The sequence below is a fragment of the Dermacentor andersoni genome, chromosome 11 (assembly GCF_023375885.2).
Source record: "Dermacentor andersoni chromosome 11, qqDerAnde1_hic_scaffold, whole genome shotgun sequence".
In the NCBI taxonomy this organism is placed as follows: Eukaryota; Metazoa; Arthropoda; class Arachnida; order Ixodida; family Ixodidae; genus Dermacentor; species Dermacentor andersoni.
Window position 1 is genome coordinate 30,444,635 of NC_092824.1, and position 23,574 is coordinate 30,468,208.

General features: G+C 46.8%; 1 long non-coding RNA gene across 1 annotated transcript; it reads left to right on the forward strand.

Annotated features, from left to right (window-relative positions):
• The first annotated feature begins 452 nt into the window (after window positions 1-452).
• Window positions 453-23,574, forward strand: LOC140214269 (uncharacterized). The gene is made up of 3 exons (XR_011891247.1): window positions 453-589; window positions 1,634-1,838; window positions 22,974-23,574. It is a non-coding gene; the product is annotated as an uncharacterized lncRNA (long non-coding RNA).

The following is a 23,574-nucleotide window of genomic DNA, read 5'->3' on the forward strand; positions in this document are numbered from 1 at the left end:
GCGGCAGCGAATCGACCAACAATACACGGTCCGCCGTACGCGGTTAGACATGGCGGCGCCGTGGGGCCGCTGAGGCGGCGCATCGTTGTCTTTACAAAACGAATCGTCGCAGCGGGACGAAAAAATTTTGCAGGTCAGTACCCCTGCAGGCCGATTGTAACAGCGCTGCGGTCGTTTCGACGATTCCTTGGATTGATTTGACGAATGATGTGTCTGCCGGCACATCTCGCGCGAGAAACAAGTGCCGGCGGCCACGCGCTCGTACTATCACGTTTCAATTGTTTCAATCGCTCGGAACTGTTCGTTGGCCTGCAAATCTCCAGCACAACATTTGTTTCTTCCCAGGCAGGGTGGAATCAATCGTCAATAAACTCGATGTCGATCTGCCTCGATCCCCGAAAATTCAGCGTGTGACAACCATATAAGATTCCCGTAGATAGCATAATTCTCACAGGCTGAAAGGAGTCCTTCCAAACCAGTCCCCCCTGTTCAGCTATTCTTTTACTCTCCCGCTAGGTCCTGTGGCCTCTTTTTAGCCAAGTCCGACAACGAAGAGACACGGTTCGCATGAACAGCTTCTCTGTAAAAGGTGAGTCTTCATGCGATCGCCGTGGTACTAGCGTCGTTGCCGTCTTGTTGGCGTCATCACGCTCACGCTGGCGTCACGCACACATACACACACACTTGCTTAGTGTATGCAGATAATCGTATGTACGCACACACATTGACTATTTCACAGTACCGCGCGAGAGGCCTGTCAGCGGCTTCTAATTGCGCGAAGCGACGAGGAGATGACGGCTTCCAGCGGACTTGGTGCGCATGCGCTCGGAATACATCTTAATTTACGTGAAGCGAAGCTATAGTAAAGGGACTCAATATATTCCATACATGTGTTAACCTCGGGCACAGCGTTTTGCAATGTAGGCATACGTAATTGTACAGCAACACGCCATGACATCCATTACAGGCCCGCGGATTGCACTACCTCCCGGATCGGGCCAACATAGCTATGACACCTACGATGACCCTTGTCTCCAGGCTCAACCTACTTTACTATTGCACAATCTCCAGAACCGGCCCTCTTTACTTGGCGACAAACCGACTCCGAGTACACACACCAAAACCCGGGGCGGAACGCATAGTAGGATTCGCCTTAATAAAAGAATTATAGCCTTGAAGAAGGTAAGTTTGTTGCACTGAGCATATTTAGGTATCGTATGTTGTTTCACCGCGTAATTTAGTAAAAAGTAAAAATAGCTCTATAGGCACATGTGTATAGGTAGTATAAATGGTACTGCGTATAAACCGATTCAATAAACAAGAGCTGTCATGTGTGAGTTAATCGACGAGACAGCATCAGCAGCTCCAGCCGTATCCGAGGTTAGAAAATGTCCCGGAGCGTTAACAAAGAAAGTTTCACTTTAAAAATGCTGTTGTTCGATGTGGTGACGCTCAGCTGATCTATAAACGGTGCGAAGCAGCTGGCTACACCTGCAAAATGCTTCGCGTAATATTGATTGCCACAGTTCTCGGCATCTGCACAACTTATCTGCTTTCATAAAAAGCAAGGAACCATCAGCGACCTTACATTTTTTAACCACTCCTGACGCGCTATGAATGTTCCACATTGCAGAATATGGACGGGACCAACCTGCTCATTGTTTTCGTTCACGCTGCCTGGATGCTCGTGGCACCATCTCACGCAGCAGGGACTCTGTGCCCTCCGAATTACTGCGCCAACGTCACGTGCACGCCGATCAAGTCCAGCGAGTGTGACGGAAAGGTGGAGGTCAGAGCCAGCGACTGCGGCTGCTGCGAGCAGTGCGTCAAGCAGCTCAGTAAGTTGGGGGCGGGGGCTAGGATGTGGTTCCGCTATTTTCCAGTGCGGCGACAAGAAGGTGGAGGCAGGGAGGGGAGCGAGGGGAGGGGAGCAGGATTAAACAGACAAAACAAGGACAGAACGTTCACTATCGAGTGATGCTTATTGTTGGAGTCTTGGGAATAAATATACAGAATTTCCTCCTCTGACTACGGTTGTTACGGTTTGGCGCTTTTTATCGCTAACAAAACTTCTAAACATTTTCCGTGGCACGTAGCACTATTCTACTGCTTGAGCAAGATTACTCTCAGAAGTGGACATTATTTGGCGTACAAATTATAATGAATATTTGACTAATTAGCGATTCTTCGCTAGTTCTCCAACGAATACATTATGGCATATATATCAGTTTACGAATTGCAGTCGGCGACTTCGAAAGTCACATCGATTTACAACGAATTACGAGGATGACACTGGTTTCGAGACATGTGTTCCATAACATCGCGATGAAATGCATTGGCGTTGCAGTAATCTTCGAGAGTTAATGAATGAAAACGTGTTTTCTTAAAAAGTTAAGTGCAAGAACATGCAGTGCATTTTTACCGCAAGTTTAGCTGCGCTTATCTAAAAACGGATACTAGTTTCAACATTCTTTCCAAGTGGATGTGCCCTGTGCAATCTCTGGCTTCAGTTCGTGTATTGCAATATGCAGGCTAAGGCAATTAATCAAAAATTTGATTAGGGAAACATTGCTAATTATCCAGATAGGCATTTTAATTTCCAATCTAAGCAAGTTCAGTCTCTTTGGGTAGTCCATCTCAATCATCAGATTAATGCGATATGCCACAGGCAATAACGTTAAAATAAAGCGACTGGTTTGTATAGGAGGATACAATAAACAACGTACAATAAACATGCAGTGAACATCAGCATATAGCCCGCCCTTTTTCGTTTAGAATGATTAGAATGATTTGCCGTATAATATTGCCGCAGCAACGCCATATTTATACGGCGATTTACTGTCATGACATGTCTTAATTTCATGCAAACATCGTTTACTTGAGATAGCTGAGCCTCAATTTACGCACTAAATACAGTAGCACCCTTAAGGGGCCCCTTATCAGGCATCTTAAATTGCGGTTACACGCTGGAAGTTGTTACGAGCCCTCTAGTGAATGTTTGACCACAAGAATTTTTCTCTTTGGTTCATTAATAGCAGAGATAGAAATAGTTTAGGCGCCGCGAATGCATGATTTCAGGAGAATTTCCCGGCCAACATACATACTCTCTCCACTTGCGCCCATCTGCCCTCTGCAAGCGAAATTCCTTCCCTGTGTTCTCCCATACCGGAGCCAGAGGTTCGCGTGACCCATACGTCATGGGCCCCGCCATTTCACTTTTTTTAAAGCGAAAGCTTTACTGGCCGCGAACTTGCGATTTCGCCGTGGCGGTGCTCCGCGGAGTCAGATGACGTCACAACGCGCGCCTCGTCACGGATATTTCTCTCTCTCGCTCCCTAGTCACTACTGCGCATGCACCACTAGTAGCCCGGGCCACCGGTGTTCCGCCACTGCCACGGAGGAAGGAAACTAAGGAGAAGCCCTGACGTCACTCTTTGTGAAGCTAAAGTGAAGCCGGAAGTTGGCGTTGCTTATGGCGTTGCTCCGCCTCTCGGGCCAGCTCTCCTCTCTTGTTTACATTTCTCGCGAAACCACGCCGCGCTGCGCGCAACCGTGCTGCTCGGACGCGCGCGCTCCGCAGCAATACTAAGCAGTCGTTAGCAAGTTAGCATGATTCCGCGAACGAGGGCAAAATTTCCCGCGGATGATCCTTCGTCCGTAGCCATCGCCGTGGAGCGGTACATTGTGCACAGCGTTGCATGCGCGTTCATTTCATGAACTTTAGTTCCTCCTGTCCTACCTGGCCACAGCAACATCCGCGAGAGCACGGTCCAGATAACGCAGCGCAACAAAACACGGAGACCAACGCAAACCTGCCCTCACGGCACCTTTGCCACGGTACGAAACCGACGGAGGAAAACGTGTGAGCGCGCAGAACGAAAAAAAAAAAATGGAGGACGCTTAAGCTTCACCGTCAAGAGTGGAACATGACAGCGTTCCCGTCGACCCGCCAAGGGGTGTAAGACAATGGGCTACAGCGCAGCGACTACGCACCCCGCATCGGGCGCGGTGAGCGTCGAGCAACGCAGCGTTCGGCGCGACAACGAAATGTGCGCCTGAGCAAGCGACGCACGCCTGAGCCTTAGAAACAACTCGTTTCTAAGGCAACACCGCGTTCACTAGAGGCGCTTTTGTACCGCTTTGAAGCATCTATGGTTACACACTTTCGCTGACAAATGTTCTTGCTGGAACTCTTTTTATTTTGCGAGGTAATAAACTTGGGCGGCACTTAAGCTTCACCTTTAAGAGTTGAACATAAAGAGAGAAAAAAACTCATGGCTCAGTGGTAACGTCTCCGTCTCACACTCCGGAGACCCTGGTTCGATTCCCACCCAGCCCATCTTGCAAGTTGCTTTTTATTCATGAAGTGCCTGCTGGGATTTATCGCTCACGGCCAACGCCTCCGACACCGACGCCGACGACACCGGCTTTTCTGAGACACGAGCTCCTTAATGATGTCGCGTTAAAAGGGCTGTGGCTTAGCTAAGGTTAAGCCCAGGATGCGAAGCATGCTAGCCTTTATTTTAGTTGTTGAACCACTGTTTAGCCTGGTGAACTGCTGTTGCTTGGCTATATTTGGTTCGGCTAGACGAAGAAACAACTCACGCGTTACTCTGCTTCGCCTTCAAGAGTGGAAGGCGACAGCGTTCCCGTCGACCTGCCAAGGGGTGTAAGACAATGGGGTACGGCGCAGCGACTACGCGCCCCGCATTGGACGCGGTGAGCGTCGAGCAACGCAGCGTTCGGCGCGGCAACGAAATGTGCGCCTGAGCAAGCGACGCACGCCTGAGCCTTAGAAACAGCTCGTTTCTAAGGCAACACCGCATTCACTAGAGGCGCTTTTGTACCGCTTTGAAGTATCGTACTCGTGGCTCAGTGGTAGCGTCTCCGTCTCACACTCCGGAGACCCTGGTTCGATTCCCACCCAGCCCATCTTGCATGAGTTGAGCCAAAGCCACCTAGAAAAAAATGTAAGGCCTCCGCATCACCTCCTCTCCCCTGTCAATACATCACGAGAGTCGGATGGTAGCGGTGGATGGGGAGCGCTGCGTCTCTAGAACGCGACGCGCATTCTGAAAACAAATTTTCTCCGTGGCTGCAACGCTAGAGCGGCAACGCGTGGAGCATTTGCTTGGTGGCTTTGGTGGGGCATGCTGCACCGTAAACGCGATTGCTTTTCATCGATTGTGCGTGGTTCGTCGTACACGGAAGCGCAACGATGCCTGGCTGTTGTTGCGCGCACCAAACTGCAAGTCCAATTATGACGGTGGAGAAAGCGCACAAGTTCCCATCTGACCGAGCCACTCGGGAAGCATGGACGAGAGCAGTTCCTCGGAAGGACTTCTCGCCAACGAAGTACACAGTGGTAAGTATTTCTTCTCTCTATGGTTATTCTGGGTTTCCAGACGAATAGGTTTCATTAGCATAATGCGCAATGCATTCGTGCACGCGTGCACAATAGATGGGTCTCTGCACCTGTCGACGCGTTTGTAAATTCAACATTTTCGCCGAGCTTCATACCTGTAACGGCTTGTTTTTTTTTTTATTTCAGCTCTGTGAAAAGCATTTCTTGCCATCGGATTACTTGAAGACGACATCTTACACGGACGTCAAGACAGGAAAAGTGGTCGAATGTCCATGAAAAACATCCGTCTGAAGAAAACTGCAGTTTCTCCATTGCCGTGCCTATTTATCGCGTCCGCAAGTGTGCTGCCAAAAGAGCGCGCTTGGAAGCCACATATTTGCAAAAAGCAATAATGCTTTCTCAGCAAACCAAAGCAGAAGAGGACGCCAAAAATCTGGTTGGTAGCTTTGCGGACTTGCTGAAGGCCTTGCCAAGCTTTCAGTGTTCGGACTTCTGCACAGTTTTGAACAAGGGCTCCAAGGTTTTCTTTTTGGACTTGTCACTTCAATCTGCTCCTGCAGTCCGCACTTCGGTGATCGTGTCCACAGACCTGCGCGTCGAAGTATTTTTTGGTGAAACGGGTGTGAGGAAGTGTGGTGATGTTTTAGTTCCTGAAAAGCTGTGCGATTTAAGAGATTTGAAAAGTGTGTTACACATGATCGAACAGACACGTAAGGATATCAGCACTGACTGTTCTGAAAAGGCCCGTCATCTACTGACATTGGTTTCGACATTGCTAGAGGAAGTAAGTGGAAAACATTTCGCATGCGAGTTGCAAGAATGGCATTTGGAAGTGCTTAAATTCTTGAAGAGTCAAGTTGATCTTGTTTTGAATGATGCTGGCCGATATCCCCCCGATTTATTGGTTCTTGCTAGCCTTTTGTTCACAATTTCACCTCAAGCATATAGATTCCTGAGAAGTTCGATGAAGCTTAAGATGCCGCATCCTGATACGATCAGAAGACTGTGTTCATCGTACGATCTACGCCCTGAAACGGAGCAGCAAGAATGTAGCTTTCTTTCCTATGCAAAGCGTATTGTAAGCACATATAAAGAGCATGAAAATACTCTAACATTAATGATTGATGAGATTCACCTTCAATCATTTTTTTATTACAAAGCTGGGTTGGTTACTGGTGCTGCGGTAAATTCATCGACTGCAGCAAAAACTGCCCCCGTATTTATGATACAGAGCCTGCTTTCTTCAAACAAGGATGTTGTACACATCCTTCCTGCGGCACAAATCGATGCTAAGGCGCTGCACGACTCCCTTCGGAAGATTGTTCTTGATCTAGAGGCATCTGGGTTTAGAATAATCGCAGTGATCTCGGACAATAACTCCATAAACAGAAAAACCATGTCCTACTTCGCTAATTTGGCAAGTGTCAGCTTTGTTTACCAGCATCCTGCTGACCCATCACGATCCCTGTTTTTTGTGGTGGACCCAGTTCACATACTAAAGTGTATAAGAAATAACTGGCTGAATCAAAGAAACATTGGCAAATGCATGTACTTTCCTGAACCGAAGAGTGATGAGGCTGAACCAAAGATACTTACAGCATCTTTCAAGGTATTATGCCAGCTGTACGAAGCTGAAAAGCATGAGCTCTTGAAGCTAGCACCAACGCTCACTTTGAAGGCACTGAACCCCTCAAACATGGAACGGCAGAACGTTAAACTGGCCTTAAAGATTTTTAACTCATCTACTGTTGCTGCTGTCAGTGTTGCAACGTTCCAGCATGCAAAGGAAACCTCTCAATATGTCGACACCATTTTGACTTGGTGGAACATTGTTAACGTCAAGACGCCAAGAAAAGGACAGCGGTTGCGAGATCAATTTCAAGGTCCAATAGTTTCATCGTCATGTCCTCAACTAGAATTCTTAGAGAGAATAGTTCAATGGCTTGATCACTTGAGAAGCCTCGAACATGACAATGGCCGCTTGACACGTGAAACGCACATAGCTTTCAGCCACACTACCCATGCCTTGTACGAACTTGCCATATACTGTCTCAAAGAGCTTCATTTCGAGTATGTTCTTTTGGGCAAATTTCAAACTGATAGCTTAGAGGATCGCTTTGGAAAGTACCGGCAATTGTCTGGTGGCAATTACCACGTGTCTATAAGGCAGATATATGAATCTGAAAACAAATTGCGTTTGCAGACGGTCCTGGACCTGCCAGATTTGGACATTCTACTACCACCGAGCGCGAACACGTTGGATATAAGTGTAGATTCAGGAAACGGCCAGTTTCAAGTCACTGTGACCCACTCTGACATTGAGAAAAAAACGTCAAGGCTACTGGCGCTAACCTATGTTGCCGGCTATTGTGCCCATGCAGCTCTAAAAAAGCTGACATGCCCATCTTGCAGTGAAAGCCTTGTGATGCAAGACGTCGATCTAGATGACCCTGAGAATTCATTAATCACGAAGATGACAAGGGGTGGCCTGAAGTTTCCACGAGCAGTTGTAGTTAATGCTGTACTCTTTACTGAAATTTTATTGGACAAGCTCAGGACACCAGAATATGCCGTACGATTTTTCAGCCTTCCTAGGCAGAAAGATACTCTTGTCAGCCTTTTGTTCGCTACCCTTCATGACTTTGAGGATGTCGATGTGTGTGATTTCGGTCATCCTGCACAGGAGGTAATGGGGCATGTTGTAAGTGCTGCAGCGAATACACTGCTGAACAACTTGTGCCGCACAGAAAACGACAAATTACGCAACGCAAGAACGACCGAAAATAGCATACCTTGAAGGCCTGAGATGTTTCTCATTATTTATTTTTTATTCATGAAGCTCTGTTTTGTTAAACATCTACGTATGTTTGTGTTGACAGAACCCTTGTAAAAAGAAACCTGTGGCGTAGGTAGGACTTAGTTGCCTACAGTATCAAAATTGAAACCCTGCATTTTGGCCAATTCAAATGTTATTTGAGTGCATTGTGCTGCCTGTTTATGATTTGAACTCTCCATGCTACCGCAATCCATTAATTGCATCTTTTCCTTTAGGACTGAGAGTAGGCCTCTCGTTTTTTACTTGCTTTTCACAATTATCTCAGTATTTTATGAAGACCAATAAGGCCTGCAAACAAGGCGGGTGGAAATAAAATAACCACTAGAAATGGTACAACAAAGACGGAAGCTTATTCTGTTTGAGAATTAGTTGTGCGTGACCCTATAATAATAAAATTTTAACAATAAAATTAACCTCGATATTCGTGTGTCCAGCGAGGACTGTTTTACGCAATGCAAGAGTGAGAATGATAATTGTATATGGAAGATTTAAAATGTTTGTTTCTGAATGCAGTTCTTATCATTTGTGAATAAAGTATATTCTGTGTCTTCAATATGCAGTTTTCCTCTTTCTTTCTTTCCGTCTAAGGTTAAAGTGACTAAGCTGCATGCAGTTTGCTTGTCTTAGTCCCGACCAAACATCACAAGCACAATAAGGCAGGTCGTGTTGCGATACACGGAAAAAAGAAATGTCGCCAGGCAAGTTATCTAAGGAAGGTATGAAATAATGTTGCTTTCTATGGTGGTGTTGGCTGAGGTGAACCAGCGGCTCCCCCTTATTTTTTGAGTCAGCTATACGTGTCTTGCTTTCGAACCGAAGCATATGCATTTATAAGGTGCTGGCACTTTAAGGACAGCACTAATTTTCCCATGCCATGGTATCCGCGACGCGCAAAGAGACACCCTGCAAGCGCAACGAACCTAGGCGCGGAGACGCCGACGGCATCGACTGTCCGGCTCATCCGACTAGCGTGACGTCACACCGGCGTGCGGAGGCCTTCCTTTTTTTTCTAGGTGGCTTTGGTTGAGCCTGGCTTGCAGCTGTTGTAACGTCAGTGCCCTAGCGGGAGGAGCCGGAGTTAGGCCGCAGTACCATGTGTGCGACCGCAGGCGAGCGCACGAGCTGAGACCCGGCTATGTAGCTACGCGGCCGCAAGCGAGCGCACGAGTTGAGCCTCCGCTTTTGCGGCTGTTATGACGTCATATGGTAGCTACGCGGCCGCGCGCGGCGCAGCAAGGAATAGCGTGGTTGTGCGGCTAGTATGCTTCGCATAAAAAAGCCGCCATTGTGGCCCGAAAGGCGTGGCCGCTACGGCAAAGAAATAAAGATCAGCAAAAAAGAGGAGAACGAACTACCTCACTTCCTCCACACTTTTCTCCTAGCGCGTGAAGGGGGTAGGGCCTCTCCTCAGTTTCCTTCCTCCATGACCACAGCGCAGCGCCGCGCATTTACGCTGCCACCGCCGTTTCGTATGACGTGCCACCGCTTTCCTTGTCGTTGCGCCCGCCTCCGCTCGTTGCGCCAGCTGCGTCGCATGCCTGATAACATGACGGAAGATTGAAAAGGAGAGCTCGAGTGCGCCGCAACCACAGTTGAGTCGGCAGTATGGATGGCGGCAATTCTGATAAGCAGGAGGATGCCTGGAATCGACATCGAAACGAGATGAAAGGAAACGAATCGACCAGGAAACAGGCGAACAGCGCGCTGAATGACTGGCTAAACGCTGCAACATAGCTAGATAACCAGACTAACCTGGACTTGCAATCGAGATTAACCAAGGCTAAGCATGCTATGTCTTAGCTTTCGCTACGTATATCCTGGCATAGCCGAGCTAAGCAACTGACTTATTTTTTACCCTTGCATTTTTGCTGCGTGGCGCACTTAACAGTGACGGTCCGGCGCGCGAACTGTTGCGTTTGTCTGATTTCGCACAGCGCACGATCTCACGCGCTATGCACGATAACACCTGACACCATTAGCTTACTCCCAGTATTATATAATATATTTACCAAAATAATCTCCAATAGAATAAGGCCAATCCTGGACTTTAGTCAACCACGGGAAAAGGCGGGCTTCAGGAAGGGGTACTCTGCAATGGATCACATCTATGTTATTATTCAGGTTATCGAGAAATCCGCAGAGTATAAGCCTCTCTATACGAATGAATGAATGAATGAAACCACGTTTATTCCACATTAAAATGCATCGAAGACGCTGCGGTGGAAAGAGGAGGGGTGTTATTGGAAAAGGGGAAGGGTAAGGCTGCCTCCGTTTTATTAATGAACGTCCTGGAGGCAGCTAAGTGGGGGCGGCACGACGCTTGTGGCTGTCGCGGAGCCGATCGCCGACGGGTGGTGCGGCAGGGTCCTGAAGGAACAGCAGCAGTGCTGGCCAGAGCTGGATGGCATGGTCCGGAGACGTGGTATCCGGGCAAGCCCAAGTCCGGAGAGAAGAAGGCCAGGGTCCCCGCTGTATGGTGGCCAGGGCACGAAGCCTTGGTGGGATGTAGAGGGGGCACTCCCAACAAAGGTGGTTTAGATCAGCACGACATGTGCACATGGAACAGAACCCACTTACGGGTGGTGGGGTGCCACCCTTGTGGAAACGGTTCAACAAGTGAGGAGTAAGGAGGGTGCTTGTCTGGATTCTCCGAAGTAAGACTGACTCTCGCCGTGTGTATACCTTCGGTGGAAGTGACGGTACAGAGAGTGGATTGCCCACTGCTGCGAGGTAGGCGGCACGCCGTTTCATAGATTACGAAAAGGCATTTGATTCTATAGAGATACCAACCGTCATAGCGGCATAACGTAATATAGCTATACAGAAGGCTTACGTAAATACCTTGGAAAATATCTACAGATTTTCTACAGGTACCGTAATTCTACACAAGAAAAGCAGGAAGATACCTATAAAGAAAGAGGTTTTAGCACGTAAAACCCCATGATTTTCTTTTTCGCTCCGCGTTGCACTCTCCTTCCGTCAGATGCAATAAGCCAGTGCCAAACGAGCACTGAGGCAGGCGGAAGCGGATCAAAAATTTGGAGGACGCTTAAGCCTCGCCTTCAAGAGTGGAACGCGATAGCGTAAACGCACCCCGTTCGCACCGCCCACTCATTCGGTCGGCATGTCTTGAGTCACGCAAAGACACACGGTGAGCGCTGAGCAATGCAGCGTTCGGCGCGGCAACGAAACTTGCGCCTGAGCAAGCGGAACGAACCAAACAACTCGGTGTCACGGAGGGAAAAACGATCTACGCGAGCCAAACATGGTGATCGGCACGTACAGCCGGACCGCGACGCGCCATTAAGGCGGACGCGATCATGAGGCTGATGCCTCGATAGGATCATCCTCTATCTCACTTGGGAGCCCCACGCAGACGCATGACTCCTCGCTAGGAGCACGGCACACTTCGCAGGAGACGCTTTCCCACCAGGCGCGCTACGGCGGAGCGATCACGTCAGAGGCGTCCCGCTTCGGACGCTACACCTAGGAATCGCGCAGTGAGCGGCAGGATCATCATCATCATCATTATTATCATCATCATCAGCCTGGTTACGCCCACTGCAGGGCAAAGGCCCCTCCCATACTTCTACAACTATCCCGGTCATGTACTAAGTGTGGCCATGTCGTCCCTCCAAACCTCTTAATCTCATCCGCCCACCTAACTTGCTGCCGTCCCCTGCTACGCTTCCCTTCCCTTGGAATCCAGTCCGTAACCCTTAATGCCCATCGGTTATCATCCCTCCTCATTACATGCCCTGCCCATGCCCATTTCTTTTTCTTCATTTTAACTGAGATGTCATTACCTCGCGTTTTTCCCTCACCCAATCTGCTCTTTTCTTATCCCTTAACGTTACACCTATCATTCTTCTTTCCATAGCTCGTTGCGTTGTCCTCAAGTTAAGTAGAACCCTCTTAGTAGGCCGCCAGGTTTCTGCCCCGAACGTGAGTACTGGTAAGACACAGCTGTTATTCACTTTTCTCTTGAGGGATAATGGCAACCTGCTGTCCATGATCTGAGAAAGCCTGCCAAACGCACTCAAGCCCATTCTTATTCTTCTGATTACTTCAGTCTCATGGCCCTGATACGCGGTCACTACCTCCCCTAAGTAGGTGTATTCCCTTACCACTTTCAGAGCCTCGCTACCTATCGTAAACGGCTGTTCCCTTGCGAGACTGTAAAACATCACTTTAGTTTTCTGGAGATTAATGTTTAGTCCCACACTTCTGCTCTGCCTCTCCAGGTCAGTGAGCATGCATTGCAGTTGGTCCCCTGAGTTACTAAGCAAGGCAATGTCATCAGCGAAGCGCTAGTTACTAAGGTATTCTCCATTTACTCTTATCCCCAATTCTTTCCAATCCAGGTCTCTGAATACCTCCTGTAAACACGCTGTGAATAGCATTGGAGAGATCGTATCTCCCGGCCTGACGCCTTTCTTTATTCGGATTTTGTTGCTTTTTTATGGAGGACTACGGTGGCTGCGGAGGCGCTATAGATATCTTTCATTATTTTTATATACGGCTCGTCTAAACCCTGATTCCGTAATGCCTCCATTACTGTTGAGGTTTTGACTGAATCAAACACTTTCTCGTAATAAATGAAAGCTATATATAAGCATTGGTTAAATTCCGCACATTTCTCTATCACCTGAATGATAGTGTGAATATGGTCTATTGTTGAGTAGCGTTTATGGAATCCTGTCTGTTCCTTTGGTTGAGAGATGTTTAAGGCTTTCCTGATTCTATTTGCGATTACCTTAATAAACACTTTGTAGGCAACGGACAGTAAGCTGATCGGTCTATAATTTTTCATGTCTTTGGCGCCAACTTTCTTATGCATTAGGATTATGTTAGCACTTTTCCAAGATTGCGGTACGCTCGAGGTCATGAGGCATTGCGTGTACAGGGTGGCCAGTTTTTCTACAACAATCTGCCCGCCTTCTTTTTGCAAATCTGCTGTTACCTGATACTCCCTAGCTGCCTTACCCCTTTGCATAGCTGCCAAGGCTTTGTTTACTTCATCCGGCGTTACTTGTGGGATTTCAAATTTCTCTAGGCTATTCTCTCTGCCATTATTGTCGTGGGTGCCACTGGTACTGTACAAATCTATGCATAACTCCTCAGCCACTTGAACTATCTCATCCATATTAGTAATGATATTGCCGGCTTTGTCTCTTAACGCATATATCTGATTCTTGCCAATTCCTAGTTTCTTCTTCACTGCTTGTAGGCTTCCTCCGTTCTTGAGAGCATGTTTAATTCTATCCATATTATACTCCCTTATGTCAGCTGTCTAACGCTTGTTGATTAACTTCGACAGTTCTGCCAGTTCTACCCTAGCGGTAGGGCTAGAGGCTTTCATACATTGGCGTTTCTTGATCAGATGTTTCCTCTCCTGCGATAGCTTACTGGTATCCTGTTTAACGGAGTTAACACCGGCTTCTATTGCACACTCCTTAATGATGCCCATTAGACTGTCGTTCATTGTGTCAACGCAAACGTCTTCTTCCTGACTTGGCAGCAGAGGCGGCGGGCGGAGCAGTGGCTAAGAATCTACTTACATTCACAGGTTTGGGTGACCCTTGAAGCCATCTGTAGACCGGCAGCCGTGGACTGTGGAACTCGTTCAGGACCCGGACAGTGGCTGGCTGAGTGCATCTGCACCGACTACTGCAGCGAAAGACGCACAGCCTACTTTCGGGACCACGTGTGGCTGACGTCACCTGCTGGACCCGATAAAACAACGCTCCGATCGGCTTCTCGGTACTGCAGCGAAAGACTCACAGCCTACTTTCGGGACCACGTGTGCCTGACGTCACCTGCTGGACCCGATAAAACAACGCTCCGATCGGCTTCTCGGACACTTGGCAGCAGAGGCGGCGGGCGGAGCAGTGGCTAAGAATCTACTTACATTCACAGGTTTGGGTGACCCTTGAAGCCATCTGTAGACCGGCAGCCGTGGACTGTGGAACTCGTTCAGGACCCGGACAGTGGCTGGCTGAGTGCATCTGCACCGACTACTGCAGCGAAAGACGCACAGCCTACTTTCGGGACCACGTGTGGCTGACGTCACCTGCTGGACCCGATAAAACAACGCTCCGATCGGCTTCTCGGTACTGCAGCGAAAGACTCACAGCCTACTTTCGGGACCACGTGTGCCTGACGTCACCTGCTGGACCCGATAAAACAACGCTCCGATCGGCTTCTCGGACACTTGGCAGCAGAGGCGGCGGGCGGAGCAGTGGCTAAGAATCTACTTACATTCACAGGTTTGGGTGACCCTTGAAGCCATCTGTAGACCGGCAGCCGTGGACTGTGGAACTCGTTCAGGACCCGGACAGTGGCTGGCTGAGTGCATCTGCACCGACTACTGCAGCGAAAGACGCACAGCCTACTTTCGGGACCACGTGTGGCTGACGTCACCTGCTGGACCCGATAAAACAACGCTCCGATCGGCTTCTCGGTACTGCAGCGAAAGACTCACAGCCTACTTTCGGGACCACGTGTGCCTGACGTCACCTGCTGGACCCGATAAAACAACGCTCCGATCGGCTTCTCGGACACTTGGCAGCAGAGGCGGCGGGCGGAGCAGTGGCTAAGAATCTACTTACATTCACAGGTTTGGTGAAACAATTTGCTTTTTTTTTCTCGTTTTCTTGCTGCCTCTGCTGCCATTTGCCATTTGCCTTTTGCTGCTTTCATTTGCCGTTGTAAGTCTATCTCGAGCTCTTGCCCTGATCAACTACGGTGATGGGAGGCGACGTTGCTGACCTCAAACGAGAGCTGGCTGATCTGAAACGTGAATTTCGGAAAGACATAAGAGAGTTAAGGAACAGCTTGGAATTTGTCAGCAAGGAATATGAAAGCCTTAAGAAAGAGTGTGAAAACACAAGGAAAGAAAATGCAGATCTGAAGGCCATGCAGGAGCCACTGAAACGTGAGCTTGCCGCTCTACAAAAACAAGCCCATGAAACAACCTTGCAAATAGTGGCTCAGGACCAGTACTCCAGAAATAGAAACATAGAAATCAAGGGAATCCCGTTGTCAAAGAATGAAAATCTTGTGGAAGTAGTTAGCAAGATCGGCGATACGATTGGCGTATCGCTAAGCGAGCAGGACATTGAAGTGTGTCACCGTATTCCGAACCGAAAGGACAATGCAAGCCAAAATATTGTTGTAGCTTTCAGTCGCCGAGCGAAACGTGATGTAGTCGTTGAGAAGGCGCGAAAAACGAGGTTCACCACACAAGATCTAGGATATAGCGTGAGAGAACCCGTGTTCTTGAACGAACACTTGTGTCCCCAGTTAAAGAAGCTGCTTGGGATGACGATTGCAAAAAAGAAAGCACTGAACTGGAAATTCGCTTGGACGAAGGGAGGGAAGGTGTTCGCTAGAAAAACAGAAACGTCTCACGTGATTCGGATCACCTGCGAAAATGATTTGGACAAAATGGAGTAGACAGTTACGGATAAGCCCACGTCAACACTGTCTGACGGCTTACAATGACTGACCCAAAAGATGTAGTATGCCCTTTTGAACGCGATTATCTAGGTTTTCTACACTGTAATGCGCAATCCGCAGTAAACAAACATGACATCCTAACAGCACTTCTTTCTTCATTCAACGTAGATTTTCATGTGATCATGATAACAGAAACTTGGTACGTTTCTGATATGGACGTGTTGCATTTACCTGGTTTTAACACGTTCTTTTTAAATAGAAAGCACCGTCGAGGTGGGGGCATAGCGCTACTTGTATCCACTAAACTCTCATGTTCAATTATTAATGACTTTTCTAACATTACCGATGATTATGAAACACTAGCCGTGCAATGCGGAAAACATCTTTTTGCAGTTGTCTACCGCCCTCCTGATGGAAATATTGGGAGGTTTCTTGATTTCCTAGAAAAACTGCTCGACTTTTCCTCTTCTAATAAGCTAGACTTGGTAATAGGTGGTGATTGTAATATCAATATTCTACAACCCACATCTGATTCCCGTGAGTTACAACTGTTACTTGCCTCGTTTGACTGCATGAACGTCATATCAGAACCCACACGCATTAGTTGCGTTTCTGAAACCCTTTTGGACTTGTTTATAACCAATTGCACAGACAGCAACATTGCGTCGGGCGTCATTGCCGCATATGTGAGTGATCACTTGCCCATATTTATGTTTTGCAAACAAAATGAGTTACAAAAAAACGGAACAGATAATCCCGATACATTTATTATTCAAGATATTAACACAAGAACGCTGGATATGTTTCGTCATAAAATAGAAAACATAGATTGGACACCAGTATTTCAATGCACAGATGCTGATGAGGCGTATGTAATTTTTATGGAAATTTTTAAAATAGCGTATGACAACTCGTTTATACCTAGAACGATAAGGAAGCCTAAGAAAATCAGGAAGCCATGGCTTACACTTGAATGTATGGACTTAATACAAAAAAAGAATGCTATGTACTCAAAGTTCATGCACACACGGGATCCTACTGACCTAGCCTCATTTAAGAAATTTAGAAATTATGTAACAAAACGTTTGCGCAGTACGAAAAATTTGTATTACGAAAACTTGTTCTTGCGATGTACCGGCCGAGGGGAAGCATTATGGCGCGAACTTAACAAGCTCTTGAATCGTAGTGGTCAGTTCAATGAACTACAGCTTACATCCAATAATAGGCTTATGAAGGGCCGAGAGCTAGCTGACCAATTTAATACATACTTTACTAATTTAGTGTCAGGCGTCCACAACAATGCAGCTATGAGCTTTTTAAATGAACCTAACATTCACTCCGCATTTTTTTCTCCGACTACACCCGAGGAAATTTATTCCATATTCTCAAACCTAAAGAACAGTAAAGCTCGAGATATTGATGGTCTTCAAATACGGCCCATAAAGTATGTACTTGACTTTCTTGTGCACGTGCTTAACCACATATACAACATTTCTCTTTCTACAGGCATTTTTCCTGAAAAAATGCAGCACGCGAAAGTAACAGTTTTATACAAGAGCGGGGACAAAAACGACTTTTCAAATTATCGACCCGTTTCTGTTCTCCCAGTTTTTTCTAAGGGTTTGGAAAAAGTAATTGGTAAAAGAATCGCCTCGTTCTGCGAAAAACACTCTCTTATATCACCGCAACAGTTCGGCTTCCGCCAGCGCATGTCCACAGAACTCGCTTTGCTAACACAGAAAGAAGTAATATTACAGGGTTTTGAAGACAAAAAATTAACGCTAGGCATCTTTGTGGACTTCTCCAAGGCTTTCGATAGAATAAGTCATCGAACCTTGTTTGCTAAATTAGAATACTATGGGTTTCGTGGCCTACCTCTTTCTCTTTTACAATCATACTTAAAGCATAGGAAACAAGCAGTAGCAATCGCAAGTCACCTTTCCTCTTTAGAAGATATTGTTGCAGGGGTACCCCAGGGGAGCATATTAGGGCCGATCTTATTTAACCTTTATATAAATGATATCGTAAAAGTTAGTAACAATGCGCAGTTTATTATTTTTGCCGATGACTCAACCATATTCATCCAAGCATACAATGTTCAGGAGCTCTCTTGCTTAGCAAACTCAACACTTCAAAAAATGCACACCTGGAGTATGGCAAATTCACTTGAAATTAATACCAAAAAAACAAAATCAGTTTTATTCACACCTTCTCAAAAACCAGTTAACCATTCACTTTATCTGTACCTAGGGAGTGAAAAAATAGCTGTTGTGAGTGAGGTTAAAACACTAGGAGTTATCTTCACCGAACACTTAAGCTGGGATGCTCATGTACATCGTGTATGTGCAAGTCTGTCACGAGCGTGCGGTGTGCTTTCTAGGCTTCGTCATGTACTGACGGACAAGATTAAATTATTGCTTTATAACGCTCTCTTTGCAACTCACATTAACTACTGTACTCTTATATGGGGAACTACTTCATGCAGGAACATTCAGAAAATCTGTACTCTACAGAAAAGAGCACTGCGTCATATAGCGAACGTAGTACATGATGCGCATACAAAGGATCTGTTTTTAAAATATGGCATACTTCCATTTCAGCTATTGTATGAATTTACTCTACTAATAAAATACAAAAACAGTCTTAAGCAAAACGAAACCACCTTTCTTACTTTATGCACCTTAACAAAACCATCGGACATACCCTATACGCTCAGAAATAGAAGCACTTGGCTGACTCCCTTTTCAAGAACATGTCATGGAAGAAACAGGTTAAAATCGCGCATAGCTACCCTTTTAGGTGACCTGGAAAAAGACAATATCGACATAGATAACTTAACCCGCAAAAAATGGAAAACGTTTCTACTAAATCGCTGGTGCTCTTAAAAGATATTGACCGTTCGTTGACAGTATGATTAGACTACTACATCGAATTGAAATAATTATGTTGTACTTCTGTTCAATTTTCTTGTAGAGAGGTTTCTAATTATTTTACGTCATGTGTTTAGCGTTTTTTGTAGACTGCTGTTCTGTGCGCTACTGTTCATTATATTTTTTTCAGTGACATACTATAACAGAGCAGTCGCTACAGATTTTTGAGTATTCTGTATGATGTACTTTGTGTTTTTTTCCCATGCTTTTACATGACCATTTGAAATCTGTAAATATTTTTTTCCCTCAAATGTATTTTCTGTCTCTTGTTTCTGCCAAGTGATGGGGCAAGCACCCAGTCAAGCTGCAGCTTAGCAGCTTTTTGTGCTTGTCCTAGCATTCTTTTGTCTGTACAAAAGAAATGCTGAAATAAATTGACTTGACTTGACTTGAGTTAAAGCCGAATAGCTGTTCTGTAGCTTGATCCGGAATTCCTCTATTTTCCCTCTTACCGCTAACTCATTAATCGGCTTCTTATGCACCACTTTCTTCCGTACCCTCCAGAAGTCTGGGCTAATTCGATTTCCTACCATCGTATGGTCACTGCAGTGCACCTTGCTGAGTACGTCCGCATCTTGTAAGTGTCAGGGTTAGTGCAGAGTATAAACTCTATTCCACTTCTAGTCTCGTCATCGGGCTCCTCCACATCCACTTTCGGCTATCCCGCTTGTGGAAGAAGGTATTCGTTATCAGCTTAATATTCTGTTCTGGAAAGTCTACTAATAACTCTCCCCTGCTATTCCTGGTGCCTATGCCACTTGTCTCCAGTCTGCTTCTTTCCTACCTTGACATTGAAGTCGCCCACCAGTATAGTGTTTTTTGCTTTGACTTTACCCATCGCCGACTCCCCGCCTTCATAGAAGCGTTCGACTTCCTGGTCATCATGACTGGATGTAGGGGGTATACCTGTACGACCTTCAATTTGTACCTCTTCTTAAGTTTCACAACCACACTTGCCACCCTCTCGTTAATACTAGAGAATTCCTGTATGTTACCAGCTATGTTCTTATTAATCAGGAATCCGACTGATATAGTTCTCGTCTCTCCACTAAGCCCCGGTAGCAAAGGACGTGCCTACTTATTTTAGCACTCTATATGCTTCATTTGTCCTCCTAATTTCACTGAGCCCTATTATATCCCATTTACTGCCCTCTAATTCCTCCAATAGCACTGCTAGACTCGCCTCACCAGATAACGTTCTAGCGTGCAACGTTGGCAGGTTCAGATTCCAATGGCGGTCTGTCCGGATCCAGGGATTCTTAGCACCCTCTGCTGCGTCACAGGTCTGACCGCTGCCGTGGTCAGTTGCTTCACAGCTGCTGGGGACTGAGGGCCGGGGTTTGATTGTTGTATTCATATACGAGGTTGTGGCCAAGTACTGCACCAGGGTGGCCAATCCTGCTTTGGTGAGAGTGCGTTACCGGTTCTGGTCACCGGGATCAGGCCTGTTTATGCAATTTTACCAACACGCTGATTTTTTTTAATACGGTGGAAAATTGCAGACCCGTCCTCATGCACGCGAGGCGGATGCTCTACTCTACGCCACCGCTGCACCGCGCCACCGTAGGAGGGAAGAGTGGCGTCGCCTAAACACGAGGGTTTGAGGGACGCACGCTGGAAGTTGGAAGGGGAGAGAGCAACAAAACTTATTAAACGCTCAACGTGTGCGCAGAGCGTTTAAGGGTTCTGCGTGTGTGCCAAGCGCAGGAAAAATTTACCGGAAACGTACTTTGCTATTCGTTTAACTGCGTCTTCTGTAATTTACATGCTCATAATTACCAATAAGCACCGCAGTATAACTTTCTACGGCACGTTTCTAAGGCAACACCGCATTCACTAGAGGCGCTTTTGTCCCATTTCAACCATCGAACTCATGGCTGAGTGGTAGTGTCTCCGTCGCTAACTCCAAAGATCCTGGTTCGATTCCCGCCCAGCCTATTTTGCAAGTTCTTTTTATTTATGAATTGTCTTCCACCATTTTTCGCTCACGGCCAACGTCGCCGACGCCAACGACACCGGCTTTCCTGTGACACGAGCTGCTTAACGCTGTCGCGTTAAAAGGCATGATCGCGCGCTGGAACCCGGTAGAAAATGGCAGATAGCTTCATTTTCTGAACGCGCAGTGCACGACGTGGTTAGCAAGCAGACGAAACGGATGTAACGTCCTTCTTTGCTACTGCAAAAAGTAAAGCATTCGGTGTGAGGGCATGGTTGTCTCCCTAAACATCATATTGTCTAGTGGAGCAATAGTTGAAACAAAAACTAATACAGCCTTGAATAATTCTCGAAGTGTCGAGGGGAGTGTTGTTTCAGCAAAAAAAATTACGTAAGCGCACTAGTTTCCTAGCTTGAAGTCAACTCTCCGACTGGGAGGGCGGCTCCCTTAGAAGAAATGCGCGAGCGTTTAGGTTGAAATTTCAGCGGCTTTCGCGGCGCGCAGTGGTCTAGTATACTCTTCAGATAGGATCGTCAGCGCTCATTGTATACATTGCGCTTGTCTTTTTAAAATGGCCAAACCTGGTGCGGGGCGCTATATAAAGACGTTTTCTTGTGACTATACCTCCCACCCTTACATCCTTAGTAAAATGTGTTTGAGGGAACTAATATACCTGTAGGTGAGATATATTTTTTGGGGGAATCGCACCTTTCCACTCCGGTGGGTGTTTTGACAGAATGCACACTACCTTTTCTTATTACAGTGACAACCGTTATTCTATCACCACCCTCGTCATTTGGATGTCCATCAAAGCGATACCGATGTGTTTTCCGAGACGTTTATAAAAATTGGTTGACACTTCCTTCAAAGGAATCAGTCATAACACGATGAAATGCGTATTATGAGGATCAGTCGCAGCTTTCTTGCACATTCAAAAATACAAGTCACCGTAAATATACACAATCCTTTATTAATTATAGTTTCGCTCGCGAAGGCAAAAGTAGTGACGGCGATAGCAAACACGCCAGGCATGTGCTACTGCGCAGGGTAAACAGAACCCCGGAATCTACCGGGCGCCGTATGTTGTACATCCGACGCGACGGTCAGTGCGTGTGTGGCCAAACTGTGTCGTGAGAGCACGGAGTCCACGCCTAGAGCTCCGGCGGCAGTACGCGCGCGCGCCCATGCATTTCTTTAAAAGGTGCGTTCGGCGAGCGCGCTCATCAAGTGGAATATCTGGCTGAAGGCGTGCATGCGTGCAAAAGCGACCGACCGGCGGGGCGAGCACACCCTTTTCCTCCGCATCCCCTTTCCAACCGCTCTGTTTTTTTTTTCTTCTATTTTCCGGAGTTAGACATTCAACACACAAATGTACAGGCTGGCATCTAGGGGTTTAGTAGATATCCACTTCGCCGAAGCTGCCGCAGATTATAATAAAGCACCTAATAAAGGGGTGGTGCGCATACATAGCAGTTAAGATAGACTGACGTCATGTCCCTTGATGAGCCACACAAACAGAATAATTAAAGGGGACCACATGCCCAGGGGCTCGAGTAGGCGTCAAAGTTAATTGAAGAACGATACGTAACCAGTGTTCCGACTGCAAGCTGATCCGACCATTGGTTTCGAACCCCGTTTCGTTAGCACTGTAGCCCGATGCGCCGTCCATTGGACAGTGGACTACCCAGTGATCCAAGTTGGCGGGAAAACGGTTCGAGAGGGATCCTCAGAGTATCCTGATCACGATAATCGCATTAAAAATCATTTGCCGCAATTTACCTGTTCTCAATATTTCAGTGAAGATACATCATACCTCTTTAATTATTGTTGCTGCTGCCATAGCAAAATAACTGAGGGGACCTGTGATGCGTCTCTGCAGATAATCATGCGAAGACACTGCCAAGGAGCCCCTCTCCCCTTTAAATAAAAAAATAAAGAAAAAAACATTTTCACTTGACGCAACTGATCATTTCTTCAATACCTTATTGCCTTTCCTCAAAAAGCTTGACAAAACTGAGGAATATTCAAACAGCTAGGCAAAATAGCTGCTTTTGCGTAGGCGCAAGGAATGTCACACCGCCGAAATGGAACACTTAGTGAAGAGCCTGTGAGAGCATAAATGACTACTCGTACCTTGTCTCAAGCAATGAAATATACGTGAGTGTGCTTGCCTTCTGGTTTCAATGCTGTTTCATTTCTTACGTTATGCCGCGGATATTTAAATGCAGCAAGAATATCAAATGCCGAGTTTCCGTAGATCGCTTCTCTCAAGACGAACCTTTCGCGAGACAAACAAATTTCAGCGGTCCTTCCGAGTTCGTCAAAGGAAGTGTAGTTGAGCGCCTTCGTAGTGCAGGGTTAACATGGGCTCCGAACGAGCCATCGCTGCCCCCCCCCCCCCCCCCGGACCGCTTCTCTTCATTTCATTCTTTTTTATACTTTCAGATGAAGGCGACGTGTGCTTTGATTTCACCGTGTACGGTCTCCGAAAGTGGGGGGAGTGCAAGAAGGGCTTAAAGTGCAACAGAGCGATTTCCAAGTGCGAGAGAACCCGTAATCTGCCCTTCAAGCACGACGACGACGAAGACAATACGGCAGCCATACTTGCCTATTTGTAACGCTCGTTTCCTGTCCTATAACGGCGCCTCGACCATGTGTCGTAGTAACACACGTTTACGCATGCGCGGAACCAGCGCAACTACTGTACACAAGACCCTTATAGACGCGCAGGTCCGTACAGATGTGTTTACGACATATACGTGTGCGCAAGACGCTCCAACGTTTTTGTCAACTGCCACAGCCAACCATATTTAGTGCCGGTTGAGGCTGTCTCACTAATGTCCAGAATTAGTTAGCGCTAATAAGCGTATGTCCGATAGAAGCACGGAGGCGCCCTTTGCAGCAGCATCACAGAAGCAAAAGAACACGGCTACGCTTTTTGAATAAACGCCGCGATATAAGCCAATATTATTTAGCCCTTAGTCATTTAAACAGCGGGAGACCTGAACGGGGAGAGAAATAGTTCAGTAAATTGTGACAGAAGGAG